This window comes from Homarus americanus, unplaced genomic scaffold, assembly GCF_018991925.1.
Source record: "Homarus americanus isolate GMGI-L3 unplaced genomic scaffold, GMGI_Hamer_2.0 scaffold48354, whole genome shotgun sequence".
In the NCBI taxonomy this organism is placed as follows: domain Eukaryota; kingdom Metazoa; phylum Arthropoda; class Malacostraca; order Decapoda; family Nephropidae; genus Homarus; species Homarus americanus.
Genome location: NW_024723833.1, coordinates 8,082,814 through 8,094,273, shown reverse-complemented (window position 1 = coordinate 8,094,273; position 11,460 = coordinate 8,082,814). Strand labels below are relative to the sequence as shown.

General features: G+C 42.5%; 1 long non-coding RNA gene across 1 annotated transcript in view; it reads left to right on the top strand.

Moving 5' to 3' along the window:
* LOC121863908 overlaps nucleotides 1–11,460 on the top strand; it is a 56,651-nt gene that overhangs the window by 30,343 nt on the left and 14,848 nt on the right. Inside the window, exon 2 of the long non-coding RNA XR_006088472.1 lies at nucleotides 4,097–4,308. This is a non-coding gene — a long non-coding RNA (uncharacterized LOC121863908). The remainder of the gene's footprint in view (nucleotides 1–4,096; nucleotides 4,309–11,460) is intronic.

The following is an 11,460-nucleotide window of genomic DNA, read 5'->3' as shown; positions in this document are numbered from 1 at the left end:
TTGGTGTTATTTTATTGCGAATTATTACAGGTTAATTCAGTCATACACCTTGTAACTCACCTGTGTTTATTTGTTTGTTTGTTTTTTGTTATCCGTTAAATACGCATGACAGCAACACCATGTCATGCGTTATTCTTGAGGTGACCCAGTACAGGTGTGCCCAGAGCCAAGGTCAACGAGAGTATTCCCGGGAATTCCCTTTGCCTCCCCACGAGGTCATCATAACGCCGTCACGACACCCGGACCTGGGAGGTGGGGAGACAGACAAAGAAAGAGGGAAGGAGTGGGAGAGACGGGAAGAGTGGGAAGGAGAGGAGTAGAGGTCCGAAGAGAGAGAGGGAAGGGGAGTGGAAAGGGAGAAGACGACAGATAGGAAGAAACAGGAATGGAGATGGAAGTAGACTAAAGGAAAGAGAAGGATGAAGAGGGAGTGGAAGAGAGAGGTAGAGAGGGAGACAAACAGGAGAAGAGAGGGAAGGAGAGGGAATCAGACTGAAAGAGAGAGAGAGGTGGGGGGGACAGACAAAAGGAAAGAGGGACAAATGGAAAGAGAGAGAGAGAGAGAGAGAGAGAGAGAGAGAGAGAGAGAGAGAGAGTGTATGAGGGAAGTGTGAAAAGGAAAGAAGAGGAGGAAGTGAAAGGAAATGAAGGGAGAGAATAGGGATCACCTATGAGTAGACCCCAACCTAATTTTACCTCTAGAACCTAACTTAACTCTTTACTTAACCTATCCTTAACCTAACCTAACCTTAATCTAACTTAACCTAATCTAACCTAAGTTTGCGTAGTTACCATCTGACCATTGCATTAGATGGATGGGTGAGGGGTTTCTCCTTGTATTATGGTGGGATGTTATGAATGTATATAGGCAGTAATAGATCAAACAAGGGATTTAAGAAAGAAAGTGGGGGGAAAATAAAGCCAGTGGTCTTTATTGTGACGTTTATGGCCGTACAGCACCGTTAAGCCTTTAGAGAGATGCAGTTAATGGCCTCTAGATTCATAGACAGACAGACACACACAGACAGACACACACAGACAGACACTGAAAATTAGATATATATAATACATGATGACTTCCATACGTAGACACAGTGGTGGTAGTAACATGCATAGTTTAACATAATACCGTCCAGGCAACACGGGGAGGTGGTGGTGGTGATGAGAGGAGAACACAACTCACCATGATGATCCTCAAGGCCGCTGTGTACACCATCATGTGCACAATTTATCCTCGTGATTGTGAACATATTTTCCTACATGTGTTGACGTAGTGTACATTACCTCCTCCTTCCTTCCTCTCTCTCTCTCGCTTTTCCTCCTCCTCCTCCTCCTCCTCCTCCTGACTTTCTGTTCGTGACGTCGAATACCCCATCCCCCCCCTCCTCCCCCCCTCTCTCTCTCTCTCTCTCTCTCTCTCTCTCTCTCTCTCTCTCTCTCGCTCTCTCTCTCTCTCTCTCTCTCTCTCTCTCTCTCCTTCATAGTAACACCTAATATAATACATTTATCTCAAGGAATTACTATATAACATTAAGTATCATCAAGATTACATAGTTAAATAGTCAAAGTAAATACCTATTAGAATGCATATGAGACTGGTATGTGGGTTATATGGTCAGCGGCTAATAAAAATGCATTGGAGAGAGTCAGTCCGCCTCAGCTAGCATACACAAGGTAAGGAGATGGATGATGTGAAGCAGAAATGACGCAGATACACAGGAATATACGAGTAAAGAGCGGGTAAGCGGATAATGGGATAATTGTGTTCATTAAGTGGATAATGTCAAGTTGATCGAAGTGTGTAAGTGGTGGTGGGGGTGGTGTGTAAGTGGTGTGTAAGGGGTGGTGTGTAAGGGGTGGTGTGTAAGGGATGGTGTGTAAGTGGTGGTGGAGGGTGGTGTGTGAGTGGTGGTAGGGGGGTGGTGGTGGTGGTGTGTAAGGGGTGGTGTGTAAGTGGTGGTGGGGGGGTGGTGTGTAAGTGGTGGTAGGGGGTGGTGTGTGTGTAAGGGTGTGTGTAGGTAAGGGGTGGTGTGTAAGGGTGGTGTGTAAGGGGTGGTGTGTAAGGGGTGGTGTGTAAGGGGTGGTGTGTATGGGGTGGTGTGTAAGTGGTTCCTTCTCTACCTCTCTACCCTTTCCATCCCCTCTCCACCTCCACTCCACCCTCTCCAACCCCTCTCCACCTCCACTCCACCCTCTCCAACCCCTCTCCACCCTCTCCAACCCCTCTCCACCTCCTCCACCCTCCAACCCTCTCCACCTCCACTCCCACCCTTCCCAACCCCTCTCCACCCCCCCAGCCCTCTCCACTCCCAGCCCTCTCCCGCTCCCCCCCCTCCTCCACTCCCCCACCCCTCTCCAACACCTCTCGATGGCAGAGTTCTCGCTACCTTGTGTTACAGAATGATTGGTAGCATCTTGTGTATGTCAGAGAGCCCCCTTTTGTTTCGGCTGCCACACTTGGTTTAAATATATACGTTAGTGTTGGCGGAGGCGAAGAGGAGAGAGAAAAAAAAATGGACGTGATCTCCTGAAAGCTGACTGATGTAAAAAGTTTGTGAACTGTTCTTAATAACCCTGTTAGTTGAGGAACCCTGATAAAAAAAAAACACAACACAACTTTTAGGTTTATTTTTACTGTTTTGTGTCCAATGACGTCAGCGTTTATATTATAATTCCTTTTAGGGAAAAAATCTCTCTCTTGTAACTCTTCCGCATACATAAGTGTTACCCATGTCATTAGAAAGGTCTTGCATTGGGGAAAGTTTTGGTTGTGATAATGAAAGTTGGGAAAGTTGGAGACCTAACCTTATCTATCCTTAAGCTAACCTAACCGAACCGAACCTAAAGCTAACCTAAAGCTAACCTATTCAAAGAGGTATTTTAGTAAGAGGTGTTTTATTGGTGAGAGAAAGAGTACCGTAGACCTTGGTGAGGTAGACACATGACAGGCAAGGGTACCACTTAGACGAAAGGAGTACCACTTAGCCAAAAGGAGTACCACTTAAAGGACGGGTACCACTTAGTCGAAATGGGTACCACTTAAAGAACGGGTACCACTTAGACGAAAGGGGTACCACCTAAAGGACAGATAATGTTGACAGAAGATTAGGTACTGTACATAATATTCGCATCTTTGTTCCTGTCTTAGGCCTCATCTTATGGAACCATTACCTATCATCATCACTATCACACCTCTAACAACCATCCACCACCACTACAACTACTACATCCCACAACCACCCACCCCTACCACCCCTACCACAGTCACCCACCACCACTACACCTCAAAACCACCCCCTACAACCACCTTCCTGTAACCACCCACCACTACTACTACTACTGCTACTACACCCCACCACACTCACCCACCCACCCACCCACCCACCCACCCCTACCACCTCTACCACACAGGTAAACAACACTACACGCCCCCCCCCCAAATGATGAAGGATGAAGATGTTCCCAAGAGCTATAGAATCCAGTTTTTCGTGTCCCAGACCAAGTTGAAGGACACCAACTAGCATAAGGACACCGCCTACCATTATTTAGGACATGTGTCTCTAGTTTACAGCTGACTAGGTTCAAGGACATGTATTGATACTAGTATGGGATGGTAATACGTGTCTTGTATCTTATTATAGGGTCGGTATGGACACGTGTCTAAACTCTCTTAATAGCGGTATTAGTACACGTGTCTCGCATCTCAATATTTGGTATTTTAAGACACGCGTCAGTATATCCTGGTTGGGAATTATTCATTATTCTATGATATGTAAGTCTTGTGATAATTGTTACTTAGGCTATTTTCCGGTAAACGGTTATTTTACATCTAACGGGGGCTATTTTCCACCTAACGGGGCTATTTTTCATTTAACGGGGGCTATTTTCCATTAACGAGGGTAAGGGGGGGGAGGGTCATGTTTTTCCAATATTAATTAAAAGATTTATTTAACTCCTCGGTAGAATTTCCATTAAAAATAAACCAACGTAACACAACATTATTCTAACATAAACCAACCAATTGAAATATTAACTTACGAGAAATTTTCATTATTGTCGTTTTATATATTTCTTCTATTTCCCTTTTTTTTTCCAGAACGATCATGACGGGCTTAAAGAAACACAACCAACCACTTGTTTCCTTCTGTGTGTGTGTTAACTATTGGTGTTGATGTCCACATATGAGGTCTGAGGACATTAGACAGTGAAAAGGACACGTATAGTTAATTGAGGACACGGCGCGACTCGTCTGGATGAAGGACACGAAGCGGACATCAAATTGGTCCCTCAAGTAATTTTTTTTCACAGGTGAGTCTCCGCAACGTGTGTCTTCTTGGACAGGATTATGTACATTAGGCAGGTGTGTTGTTTGAGGTGACAAGTGTGTTATTGGAGGTGACAGGTGTGTTGTTGGAGGTGATAGGTTTGGCTCTCTCTCATGGCTCTCCGTTACGTGCTGTCATCCCCGAGTTGGTTCTGTCTGTGTATGTCGTGCTTGAATGCTTAAGGAGGACTTGTCACGCAAAAGACGAAGGAAAACACCACAAGAGGAACTGCTTTGTGTGGTAGAAAAAAAGCGTAATAAATTAAAAGTTATTCGGTAATAAAAAGACTCAATCATGTGTCAGGAAAATAAGAGGGATTCGTTGGGGAGGGGGGAGGGATTTGGCGGGAATTTGTTTTTATTTTTTAGGTAATAAAGTTTTCTCTTAAGGTGACTTGTGATAGCTTTCCTTCTTGAAATGTGTTTGATACAGAAGGAAACACTATAGTTGAGGCAAATTATAATTATGTCTAGTTAGGGGACAAGATCTGAACAAATCATCATACTATTATTATTATTATTTTATTTTTTTTTTACGGTTAAAGGTTTGGGAAGAAAAAATGGATCTTCAAATTAAAAACATCGATTTATTCTGACGCGGTATGTAAAGACGCATATATTCTCCCCAAGAAAAGTTTATCAGCCGCTGGTTCGGAGAGTATCGCGAACATCTTTTCACACAGCGAGAGACGGCAGTAGTAGCGCCGACGACTGAGCAACACCTCCATATCCTTGTTCCTCCTGGCTCGTCTATCACCGGCCAGAACCAATACTCGACCAGCTCACCCCCCAACCCCTTGCTATATGCCCCCTCCCCGCCCCTCCCCGCCCCTCCCGGAGTAAAGTAGAATAACAAGGTCCTTTCTGGGTCCCAAGGATACACGTATGCATTCCAAATTCAAGGACACCTGTCGACCCCAAGATCTCCACGGAAGTTACCCACACCGGTCCAGGTTCGAGGAAATACAGCCCGAGTAAAGAGAACCAATTCTTCATGGGTGTCCACCAGGTTAATGGACACAAGAAATGCTCTGAATAATAAACAAGTTTTCACATACCCTGTGAGGACACTTACCGACGGTAGTAGTGATGACTTCACCACCCGTCCAAGGCAGGTTTAAGGACGCGCCTCCAGTTCTTTGCCTGAAGGACACGCGTCAGTCGTATGTAGGGTACGCGTATCACGTGTCCAGTAGATGTTTTAGGTAATAGATGGATAAAAGTGAATATGTATATATATAACAGTGTGGCCTTACTGCCATCTCAGGTTCACCAAAAGTCGACCATAATTCACGCTTGAGGAAAACATTCATAAGAGAAACCCGCCTAATATAGTAGTCTCTGATGCTCTTATATCTCTCAAGACCAATTATTTTTCAAAACCTAATACCAGTGAGAATCAGATCCCCCTTAAAGACCGAGTCACTTGTTTAAATATGTAGTCTTGGATCACATGTCTTCACAATGAGCTAATTTATCCCCCGCCCCGAGAAATCTCACAGTAAACCACCCACTTTGACGTAACCTCTGATCCCACAGCTTACAGGATCTGATTCTCTTCCCGTGTTGAGGTGGCAGTAGCAACAACAGCAGCTTCCGCTTGTCTCTCGCCGCTCTTGTTATGCTTTACACTTACCGGATCATTCTCGTTTTGGTAACTGGTCAAGTGACTTTTGTTTTGCTGGACCCCGCTCACACCTCCACCCCATCCTCCTCCTCCTCCCTGCTGACGGGGTGGCAGAAGCAAGGCATCCGGGATATAACCAGGGCGAACTGGAGTGTTAAGAACTGTAGACCATCACGTTCTCTGTAGACTTTAGTGAGACTGGTTGGTAATAATTATAATAATAAGAAGAGGAAGAAGAAGAATTAATATCAACATCAATAACAATAAACAATATCATTTAACTTCCAAGAAATATTCTACGAAGAAGTTACATATCTGTTATCAGTTTCTCTTAACAGGAACATTATTATGTTTAGTGTTACGAGTTTATGAAAAATGGACGACTAACACACATACGGCTAAGATCAGGCTGTTCATTTATCAGCTGAACGATGAAGCAAGTAGACCAACACACACACACACACACACAAACACACACACACACACACACACACACACACACCAGAGTAATATTTCTTGCACTCTAAATTTTCACGGGTTTGGCGAGTCCATTCGTGGTAGTTCATTACGTCGCTGGAAATGATGTAACTTGTAGGAAAATTCTTAGGTAACGAAATTATATAACAAACTACAATAATTATAAATCCTTTCACTACATCACTTAATAACTGTCAATAGATAAATGACATTAATTTAGCATAGACAGTCGATGTATTGAACTGACTAACTGTAAAGGGATCCTAACCTAACCTTAACCTATAAACGAAAGTCCAAATTAGTTACACTCAGGGTCACTTCTTGTTATAATGTCAGGTGTTAGTTTTGTTCAGGTGACACACGTATTACTTCAATGTTAGTATTACATTTATGGTGTTTTGAGTGTTCAGGTGTGTGTGCTGATATTATTTACGAGCCAGGTGTTAAAGGTGTTCAGGTGTGTACTGTTATTAATTACGAGACAGGTGTTTTAGGTGTTCAGGTGTGTACTGTTATTAATTACTAGACAGGTGTTTTAGGTGTTCAGGTGTGTACTGTTATTAATTACTAGACAGGTGTTTTAGGTGTTCAGGTGTGTACTGTTATTAATTACTAGACAGGTGTTTTAGGTGTTCAGGTGTGTACAGTTATTAATTACGAGGTCAACCATTCCTACTCACTCACTTACTACTACTACTACTACTACTTTTTTTTTTAACGTGGCCTCAGCCTCCCCAATAGCCACACCTTCGCCACCATTTATTTATAATATTAAATATCTAATACATAATAAGCTATCTACTACTACTACTACTACTACTACTACTACTACTACTACTACTACTACTATCACCATTAACACTAGGTCTTTTCATCTGACACTTCCCCTAGACAGTGACCAATGTCTTCGTCATCTTTGTCACCTCCCCCATTGGTCTTCCTCACTCACTCCCTCCTGTCTACCCCCCTCCCCCCTCCCCCCTCTCTCCCTCCTCCACACATCCTCCCTCACCCACCCCTTCCTATTTACCCCCCACCACTCCCTTCCCGCCTGACTCTCCCACATTTTATTTTCCAAAGTCTCACACTCCCTCCTCTGTCTCCCTCCTCCTCCCCATCCCTTCCTACCTCCTCCCTCCCCTCATCCCTCCCTATATCCCTCCCTCCTTCTCTCCCTCCCCCCCTCCCTCCCTCTCCCTCTCTCTCCCTCTCTCCCACACTCTTTTCAATCAGTATGTAGATAAATAATCCAGGCTTGCCATGTCCGTATATAAGGACATATTACCTGTGTAGGGCATGGCCATTCATGTTTTGTTTTATTAACTAATCTTTGGCCTAATTAGCCAATTATTTATCTTGATGATGTGCATATTTATTCAAGTAATAATGGGGTAATTCTGACACACACACGCACACACACACACACACACACACACACACACACACACACACGGTTCTGTATCAGTACTGGTGGAGAGTATACAGTACAGTGTGTATTTCTGGTCTCTCCCTCTCTTTCTCTCTTTCTTCACGCCTTCTTGTTTGACGAGTTGCTTCTTCCCTTCCTCTTCTCTATCACTGTTCCATAGAAACGCAGCAAACAACACATCAATCCATCCTTTCCTTCCTTTGCTTTCCTTCCTTCCTTCCTTCCTTCCTTCCTTCCTTCCTTCCTTCCTCCCTCCTCTTCCTTCCTTCCTTCCTCCCTCCCTCCCCTTCCTTCCTTCTTCACCTGAAGATTGCCCCCCCAGCTTATTTCACCTTAAGATTAACCACCCAACCTAACCCAACCACAACCTAACCACATCCCAACCACAACCTAACCCAACCATCACCTAACCACAACCTAACCACAACCACAACCTAACCACAACCACAACCTAACCACAACCTAACCACAACCTAACCACAACCTAACCACAACCTAAAATTTCAACATTACAATAAAACGTTGACTTAGATTAGGAAAGTCTTTAAAACCCCATTACAAAATATCCCCATAGAATCATAAGCTATTTTGGTCAAACACAAAAGTCACATGAGTTGACCCTGACCGGGTGTGTAGAATGATGCCCAAGGGGAGGCCGGAGGGAGGGTTGAAATATGGGTTGGGTTGGGTCATAGGTCTATAGTTATTGGTAGGGTACGCATTAATGTAGGAAGAGTGTTGGTTCGAGGGAGTGGTTGTGGTGAAATGGGTGCTGGTGTCTGTGTGGAGTGTCTGTGTGTGGGTGTCTGTGTGTGGGTGTCTCTGTAGGTGTCTGTCTGTGGAGTATCTGTGTGTGGGTGTCTGTCTGTAGGTGTGTCTGTCTGTAGGTGTCTGTGTGTTTTTCTTTCTTTCTCTCTTCTTTTCTCTTTGTGTTTGCATCAAATTAACCTTAAGTGAAAAAAAAAACTTACGATGTTTAGTTGATGAAAAGTGGAAATAAATTGATTGAGGTAGAGAAAGTGTGTGTGTGTGGTGGGTGGGGGGGGGGAGAGATAGGAACGTGTGGGAGATAGGAACGTGATGACAGTATGAGAACGTGAAGTAGCTAGGAACGTGATGATGGCGTGAGAATGTTAAATATTACAGCTAAAAGTCAGAAAATACTAAAGTTATGAGCCACGAAAACAAGTGAATCATGTAGGAATGAATAGTTAATAAATATACTGTGTACATATCGCGAGAACCCGGGGGAAAAATTTTTGTCTATTCAGTTAGGTAGAAAGGAAGAGATGCACAGGAGCAGCCACTAAAAGGATTAAAGGAGGAGGAGGAGGAGAATGTGAGGAGGAGAAGAAGAGAAACACAAACTGGAGAATTTGTGTCAAAGCGTGATGGTTTATGCAAGACGCAGAGGACATATTGTAAAGGGGCAATTCACGGTAAAGATGGATGGGTGTGAAGATTTTGTTTAATGTTTTTGGTATAAATGAGTATAAACGCCATGAAAACAGTATAAATGTCATGAAAAAAGTATAAACGCCATGAAAAAGTATACATGTCATGAAAAAAGTATAAACGCCATGAAATAAGTATAAACGCCATGAAAAACGCATAAACGCCATGAAAAAAGTATAAACACCGTGAAAAAAGTATAAACGCAATGAAATAAGTATAAACGCCATGAAAAACGTATAAACTCCATGATATATATATATATATATATATATATATATATATATATATATATATATATATATATATATATATATATATATATATATATACTCCATTAGAATAGTATAAACTCCATGAAAAAGAAATATAAACTCCATGAAATAATTATAAACTCCATGAAAAAAATATAAACGTCAGGCAAAAAGTATAAACGCCAGGGAAAAGTATAAACGCCATGAAATAAGTATAAACTCCATGAAAAAAATATAAACGTCAGGGAAAAGTATAAACGCCTTAACATAAATATAAACTCCATGAAAAGGTATAAACACCGAAATAAAAAACAAATGGGGTAACACACTGGCAGGAGGGGAAGAGGAAAGAGACCAGGAGAGTGTCCAGCTATGTGCACACGTGTGAGTCTTGATGCAATATATGTGAGAGCTTGGCAAGATAGTGGTGGTATGTATAACAGAATTGAATGGCTGCCATGATGGTAGGTATAACCTTTATACTGTACACTCAACAAAAACTCCTCCAACACCTGGGCACGATAGATGTGAGAATGAACAGAATCGGGGCTTGTCATCTCGGAATGGTTTCAGATTCATCGTTTGTTTGTTGTTGTTTTTTTTTCAGATTACATAGTGCTTATAGCGTCCAGGAAGTTTTTGGGTGAGAGTGTACAGAGTGAAAGCATAAAAAAAAATAGTGGTGAGTGAAGGGAGTGGTTATACAGACGAGTGAAAACAAGGTGAAGATAATGAAGTTAATAGTTTATTGTTTATCTGAAGAAAGAATTTGAAGCAAGAACAAGAGGAGAGTGTTATATAGGAGGGAAGGAGTTGTTTGACGTGTACAGTTAAGGATGTTGTTGAGATCTGAAACAGGACTCTCTACGGCTGGATTATGTCATTGTGTGTGTTAACAAGGCAAGCTCTGTGAGGGAAACATATTGTGTGTGTGTGTGTGTGCCCCCAACATTTTGCTATTTTAAAGGGTGACCTCATTAGCTTTATTTCATGCTCTCTCTCTCTCTCTCTCTCTCTCTCTCTCTCTCTCTCTCTCTCTCTCTCTCTCTCTCTCTCTCTCTCTCTCTCTCTCTCTCTCTCTCGTAACACTATAGGAAGATAACTGACTTCCTAATCTTATGTATACGTTCCATGATTCTCGGAGATACGTACCGTCAGTTGTTCCAAGTAACTTATGTTTACGGTAGGTATATAAAAAAAGTCCACTTTACGCTGGTAAGACTCATTCGCCCACAGACTCACCATTATTAACTGTCAGGTGCTATTATTAACTGTCAGGTACCATTATTAACTTTATGAAGATTGCCATTGTGTCCAACTTTGCCAGGTGCCATTGTATTAACTGCCAGGTGCCATTGACAACACAATGGGTGCCGGTATTAACTATCAAGGTGCCATTGTGTGCTGATAAAGGTGCCATTATTAACTGTCAGAATTTTCATTATTAACTGTCAGGTACCATTGGCCAACTGTCAGGTGCTATTATTAACTGTCAGGTACCATTATTAACTGTCAGGTGCTATTATTAACTGTCAGGTGCCATTATTAACTGTCAGGTACCATTATTAACTGTCAGGTGCTATTATTAACTGTCAGGTGCCATTATTAACTGCCAGGTGCCATTATTAACTGTCAGGTGCCATTATTAACTATCAGGTGCCATTATTAACTGTCAGGTGCCATTATTAACTGTCAGGTGCCATTATTAACTGTCAGGTGCCATTATTAACTGCCAGGTGCCATTATTAACTGCCAGGTGCCATTATTAACTGCCAGGTGACATTATTAACTGCCAGGTGACATTATTAACTGCCAGGTACCATTATTAACTGTTAGGTGCCATTATTAACTGTTAAGTGCCATTATTAACTGTTAGGTGCCATTATTAACTGTTAGT